The sequence below is a fragment of the Octodon degus genome, unplaced genomic scaffold, assembly GCF_000260255.1.
Source record: "Octodon degus isolate 3935 unplaced genomic scaffold, OctDeg1.0 scaffold00021, whole genome shotgun sequence".
Taxonomy (NCBI): Eukaryota; Metazoa; Chordata; class Mammalia; order Rodentia; family Octodontidae; genus Octodon; species Octodon degus.
The window spans coordinates 9,393,516-9,400,578 of NW_004524597.1; the positions used below are offsets into that span (position 1 = coordinate 9,393,516).

At 41.7% G+C, this 7,063-nt stretch overlaps 2 pseudogenes; one reads left to right on the top strand and one right to left on the bottom strand.

Moving 5' to 3' along the window:
• Nucleotides 1-1,483: 1,483 nt before the first annotated feature.
• Nucleotides 1,484-2,020, bottom strand: LOC101560817 (annotated as a pseudogene).
• A 1,127-nt stretch (nt 2,021-3,147) lies between these two features.
• On the top strand, nt 3,148-3,858 carry LOC101591607 (annotated as a pseudogene).
• The last annotated feature ends 3,205 nt before the right edge of the window (nt 3,859-7,063 follow it).

Consider the following 7,063-nt stretch of genomic DNA (forward strand, 5'->3'; position numbering starts at 1 on the left):
GCTAAGCTTGTTCTAAGTAGGTGCTTTAGACCACCGAGCCATCTCACCAGTCCGAACTTTAAGTCTTTACAGAATATGAAGGAAAAATAATTTCATAAAAGTAGAAATAATCATTAAAATATTTTCACAAAGAAATTTAGAAATCTAACCATATGCAGAATTGTAACAGGACAGACCTGTGACATTTTTTTTCTTATTCTTGCCTTTTTTTTCAATTTATTACTTAAAAAAAAAACCTTTACTTGAGAGACATTACGGCAATAAATGGTATGTCCTGACAAGAAGTACATATTTAGAAGACCAGGATGGCAGGCACTCCAAGCGTGACCCTTCTATTACACATTGCCATCCTTAGTTCAGCCGCCTGGCTCACGGGCACCAGCATATACAGTTAGTCAGGGTGAGAGTCTCACCAGCCAACCACTAGTCTCAAAAACCTGCTAATATACTCCAGGATCACTGCCCCACCCATCTCATGTGTGCAAATGCATGGCTTTGCCCCTGTCATGTTTTCCAGCTTTTCTCCTTGCCCACTCCTCATTGTCCAATCCTCAAGTTCTCGCTTTCCTTTTATTTGTGTTGTAACTTTCTATATGTAATTCCTCTTTTAAGTTCTTATACTAGGGAGACAATACGATATTTACAGATGTGGGTCTGCTTTATTTCACTTATAAGAATATCTTCAAGTGGCATCCACTTAAATATGAAGGCTTCCAGTTTATCATTCTTTACAGCTGAGCAATACTTTACTGTATAAAAATGCCATATCTTTTTCAACCATTCCACATGTGACGGGCACCTAGGTTGTTTCTAAGATCTCGCTATCACAAATTGTGCTGCTGTAAACATAGGTACGCATATATCACTATGATATGACACTGTCAGTTCCTCCGGGAAAATTTCTAGTAGAGGGATAGCAGGCTCGAATGGGATTTCCAGTTCTAGTTTTTGTTTTTTTTTTTTTTTTTTCAAAAGTGATCAAAAAGGCTGGGGAGATAGCTCAGTAGAATAAGCACTTGCCTGGCAAGCACAAGGGCCTGAGTTCAATCCCCAGTTCCACAAAAACAAACCAAAACAATGTTGACAAAAGAAGTGATCAAAAAGCTTATATTTAAATTTTTTTTAAAGGCACATTAAATCAATTCTCATAAGAGTAGACAGGGATCAGGAGTAGGAACAAAAGATTATCCCACTTTCCCCAATATACACGAGTGTCATTTTTCAAATTTACACAGATTCCATTTCTAGTCCCCCTTTTTCTCTTCTGAAAGCATTTCAAATTCACCATGTTAAACAATGTTCTTGGGGTTAGGGCTAGGGTTCTGCGCTAACAACAGTGGAAGGATGTCCTGGAGTCCTTTTTTAGGGTCACTCTACTGCCCACCAACTCCTCCCTTACAACATGAGGTGGTTTCATTTGGAGTCACGGATTTCTGTCCATCCTGAGCTCTCTGGCTCTAGGAAGGGCCCTTCAGGCCAACAGTCATCGGAGCTGCGGGGGCGGGGTCCCTGCCACTGACCTGTGCCGGTTTTTATTCTTGCGTTTTTTATGGCTGCTATGATAACTTCCTGAGGAAGTGGAAGAAGCAGCCTTCTGGGGCTTCACTCCTTGCACAGATCCATCCAGATCCTCAGGGTCCTCCTGGCTGGGCTCGTTTTCCTGATTGTGGAAGTTCGGAGAAGTGTCACTTTCTGTCCCACTTCCTGGTTCCCTCTTTTCAATGAGCTGGTCCTGAACTCCTGCCAACGCACTTACAGCAGCTGCCAACGTGACTGAAGATTTACTGCAGAGCCGCTCGGCTTCTTTAAACTTCCGGTTCCTTCGATCATTTTTGCTGTTGGAGTTTTTTTGGTTGGTCAGATAACGATCCCAGCCACGAATAATATTGCCATACATCTGAGTATCTTCCAGGTAGCTTCCTTCAAAAGCATAGATCTGTCTCTCCAAGTTTGCCAGTGTTTCGACCAGCTCCCGCCGGGTGTCCGGGATCTGCAGCGGGGCCACCTTGTGTATCGCCATGTTGGGCTGGAGCGGCAGGGGAGGCCCAGCCCTAGTTTTTTAAGGAGTCTCCACACTGATTTCCATAATGTTTGCACCAGTCTACACTCCCACCAACAGTGGAGAAGGGTTCCCCTCTCCCCACAGCCTCTCCAACACTTGTTGTTGGTTGATTTATGATAGCCATTCTTTCTGGGCATAAATTCTTAAGTGGGAAAAGAACATCTTTTTCAAAACATTAGTAGAGATATAGTTTTGTGGTAATGTGTTTGCATAGCATGCATGAGGCCCCTGGGCTTGGTCTCCAGAAAGGAAAATGTATATGATGTATATATCAATGTATGTAAGAAAATGGTCCAAAAGGATACACAACCAAATAATAATTTTTGGGGGAGGGTATGTTCTTTGATTTAGGGGTGTGTGTGTGTGTGTGTGTGTGTGTGTGTGTGTGATGGAAATTTGACTCAGCTAGCCTTGAACTCTTGGGCTCAAGGGATATTTCTGCCTCACCCTTCTGACAATGGCCTACAGCACCACTACCATGCCTGACTGTTGGTTGCTCTTTTAGAGTAATGTCATACCATGTGTGGTGGCAACACATGTAATCCCAGCACCTGGGAGGCTGAGGCAGGACGATCATTGAGAATTTGAGACTACCCCGGGCTACAAAGTAAGCTTAAGGCCAGCCTGAAAGGCATAGTGAGACCCTGTCTCAAAAAAGACACACACACACACACACACACACACACACACACACACACAAATAATGCATTACTTTTATTTTTTAATTTTTTTCAGGGTCTTGCAGTATAGCCCAGGCTAGCTTAAAAAAAAAAATCCTGATCCTTCTGCCTCAGCTTCTTGAATGCTGTGATTACAGGTGCCCATGTAGGTGGATATTTTTAAGTTAGGAGTTTTTATTGGAAAGAATAGCTCTTGGATTTCCCAGAGGGATTCCAAGTAAGTGGCCACATGGCCCCTCAATTATGAATTAATTATAGATAAGCAAAGTACCAGACTTGCTTGATTGTTTAGTGGCCTATCACAAGTGGCTCTGAGGTTTAAAATAACCACTTGGAAATCACAACCTGGGGTATGCAGATGGCGTCCCCTGGAGCCTGTGCAGCTGCACGTGGATATCAAAGACAATGGCCAAGAATAAATTAAGAGAGCAGAAGTCCAAGAACTTATTTCACATAGCCAGCCAAAAAAACTAAGTCCAAAAACAAAGCAAAACCAGTTACCACTAGTCTTAAGAAGATAAACATGGTGAATGATGAAATAGTGCGCAGAGTGAATAAAGCTTTTATAAACATTCAGAAGGAACTTGCACACTTCTCAAAAAGGCTGACTCTTGAACCTCGTAAGAAAGAGCTGATTAATCAACCGCATCATGAAAATGAACCAGTTAATTTTTTTTTAAATTTTGTTTTTAAAAAGCCTTTATTAACTCCAAAGACACAGAGAGGATGGAGGGCAGACAGGGCAGACAGATCCTCAGGCCTGAGATAAAGAAAGCTGGGGCTTTTATGGCCTTTTGTTAGGGGTGGAGTTTGAGGGGGATGCTTAGAAATGTCTAAGGAGCTGACTGGGGTCTTTCCTGTGGCAGCAGGTAAGGTGAAAAGAAATTGCACCCTGGGGACCGGGCAAATAGCTCAGCAGATTAAAGCACCTGCTTAGGCAGATGCAGGGGCACAGTGGCCAGGAGTTCGATCCTTGGCATGCCATGCCAGCCCTTCCCTGAGGCGTGCTGAGATGGCAACTGAGACTAGGCATGGTGGCACACACCTGTAATCCCAGCACTTGGGAGGGAACCAGTTAATGTTGATGAAGCTACAAGCTTAATGGCTCAATTGTAATATGGTGGAGAGATGTATCAAATAAAAAAAAAACTCAATAAAATAAGTATTTTACACAAAAAAAGAAAGAAATAATAACCTGGGGAAAGAAAGAAAAAAAGAGGCAGATCTCTGAGACCCAGGAAGGAGCGAAGGAAAAATTGGAGCCTACAAAGACATTGAAGAGGCAGACTACAGTGCAGAAAAAGGAAGGGGCAATCTGTACTCTTCCCCCAACTCCTGGCCAGAGGTATAAGAAAGATCAATCTAAAGAGACACAGTAAAAGCAAGTGACTCCAGAGTCCTACAGGGAGAAACACACTAGTGGAATGGAGTAGTGTTTGCTGCGTGGTGCAACAGCTGGTGAGTGACTCTAGCCCAAGCAACGCCATGTTCCCTGGAAGGCATATTTGTCAGATGCCATTTTAGCGAGAGGCCAAGTGAACACAGGACGCAGAACAGCTTCACGTTGGCTTCATCTCGGGGGTCCCAGAGTTAAACTACCACAGTGACTGGGTGAGGGACAATCACAGGGGATGTCCAGGGTCAGGGAGCCATGGGAAGGCTGGCAAGAGACATTCAGTGTGCTATATGCAAAATGACTCAGGCCTCAAACCCATGACTAGATGTTAGTTTTAGCCTAGACCTCTGTGGATTTGAAAGTCCCAGCACTAACACCATACCCTAAGCCTATAGCCCAGTTTGCTGGGATTATCCAGTAACCATCCTGATCCTACTTTAGGCTTGCTGGGATTATACGGCACAGATCTGGGCTCTGATTGCCACCTTTGTCTACCATCAAGAGCAGAGTCATGTCCTAAAATGGACACTGCCACAAAACTATAGCTCCCAGAAGATAACCACAGGCTTGAAATCAGAGAGAAATTTCTTTTTTCCTTTTGTTTGTGCTTGTTTTTTTCCCCCGCTTTGTTTCATTGTGAGAATCTTCTTTCTTTCTTTTGTTCATTCGTTCGTTTGTTCGTTTGTTCTTTCTTCTTTGGTACTGCTGATTAAACTCAGGACCTTGCACTTGCCAAGCAGGCACATAAGCCACTGAGCTATCTCCATGGCCCTGTTTGTAGAATTTTGTTTTGTCCCTGTTTTTGTTTTCTCATTCTTTCCTTCCCTCCTGTCTTTTCACCAGTTCCCAAAAGTTTGGGTAATCATCCTCTGTCCTTTAGCCTTGCTTTTAATCTTTTATTCTTTTATTCCTCTGTTTTCCCCTCTTTTCCATTTTAATTTTCTCCCGTTAGGGCAAAACTGCCCTATTCAATGAGTTATTTACTATATATAATTTTGTAATTTGTCTTAGATTTTATTGTATACTATAAATCTTCCCCCCCACTATAAATCTTATAGTTAGAAGTGGCAAATTATTAGTTATCACAGTTTGTCATTTTCAAGTCTGAGTTTGATGCCATTGTTATTATAGATTGTATTACTCTAGCCAAGTTGACACAGTTGCTGTGATCAATTGATCTTCCTTGTATATCAATACCTAGATTATCTGGGGGACACAAACAATACTATAGTCCAGTATGAAGAACCAGGTACTAGGCCAAAGAGGGGGTGCAACCTCTCACCTCTAATAAACAGAAGAGGCAGAACCCTGAGGCAGACTCAAGGCCAAGAGCCAGCTACAACTAAAATACATCTCTGAAAAGTAGTCATTTCCCAAAGAAATGATTCACCACTGGTAATAAAGCTACCTACCATAACAGTTTACAACCATCAGTGGAGAAAACAAATAACAACAACAAAATAGAAAATGAGAAACCATGGAAGCAAGCTGCAACCTCAGACCCCCAGCTCACCCAAGGCAAATCTGGGGGCACTGAGGTAGAAGAAATCAAAAGCAGCCCAGCTAAAGTTTCTAAAATGGTAGCACTGGAAGTAGCAACGCAGATAAATGAGTCTCTGGGGAAAAAAAAGTAATTGCACAGATAATTGAAGAAATGATGAGTATAATGAAGGACATAGTTAATGAATCTCTAGGAGACACAGATAAAATATACAGGAGCATAGGACAGTGATAGGAACCATGAACATTTAACATAGGAAAGAATTGGATTCCATAAAACAGATATCCAGAGATAAAAAATTATACTGAAAGCACACGCAACAGAATCAGCCAACATGAAGATGGAATATCAGATATAGAAGATGGTTGCAGTTACTAATTTTCAAATGGAAGACTTCTTAAAAACAGCAAGGGGCCTTGATAAATTAATCCAACCATTGCTAGACAATGCAAAGAAGAATAACTTACGAATAATTAAAATTAATGAAAAATCAGAACCTGTTCACATGATGGCACATGCATGTAATCCCAGCACTCAGGAGGCTGAGGCAGGAGGTCACCATGAGTTTAGGGCCAGCGTGAGTTAAACCGTGAGTTTAAAGCCAGCCTGGAGGACATAGACCCTTTCTGAAAAACAAATAAACAACAACAACAAAAAAAACGTGTTCACAAAAATAATAATAGCAAACTTCCCAAGCATGGAAGAAAACTTTGACATACAGATAAGTGAGGCATGTACTAGTCAAGATTGCACAAATTTAACACAAGAATTTAATACTAAAAGCTGTTAGAAAAAGAAACAAATCTGGGCAGTGGACTGAAGTACCTGCTCAGGCAAGCTTAGGCAAGTGCAGGGATCACAGTTTGATCCCTGGTACCACATGCCATACCAGCCCCACCTCCAGGGTGGGCTAAACTGGCCACAGAGTCCAATAATAGGGGCACATGCCTGTAATCCCAACGCTGGGGAGGCTCAAAACAGGAGGATCACTGTGAGTCCAAGCTGCATAGCGAGACCCTATAACAACCAAATACACTTAGAAAAAAGGAAAGAAAGAAAAAGAAAAGAAAAAAGACTCAACAATATACTGAACCCAAGAAATACATTTAACTCTAAAAGAAACTCATAGACTAAAAGTCAAAAATGAAAACAATACTTCATGCAACAGGAACCTGAAAAAAAAAGCAGGGTAGCTATTCTATTTGCAGACAAAGTAGATTTCAAGCCAAGACTGATCATAAAAAAAGAAAGAAAAAGAAAAGAAAGAAAGAAATGGCAAGTCTTTGTTTTTAGAGAAAAAAGTCTACAGTAAAGGAGGGCTGAAAATAAGTCCCTTTCAGCCAGGTTCATGCAGTTTTCTAGCAATGGGTTGAGCAAGGGTGTCTACACTTAAGGAATGATTCAGAGAAAGAATTTTTTTTTTA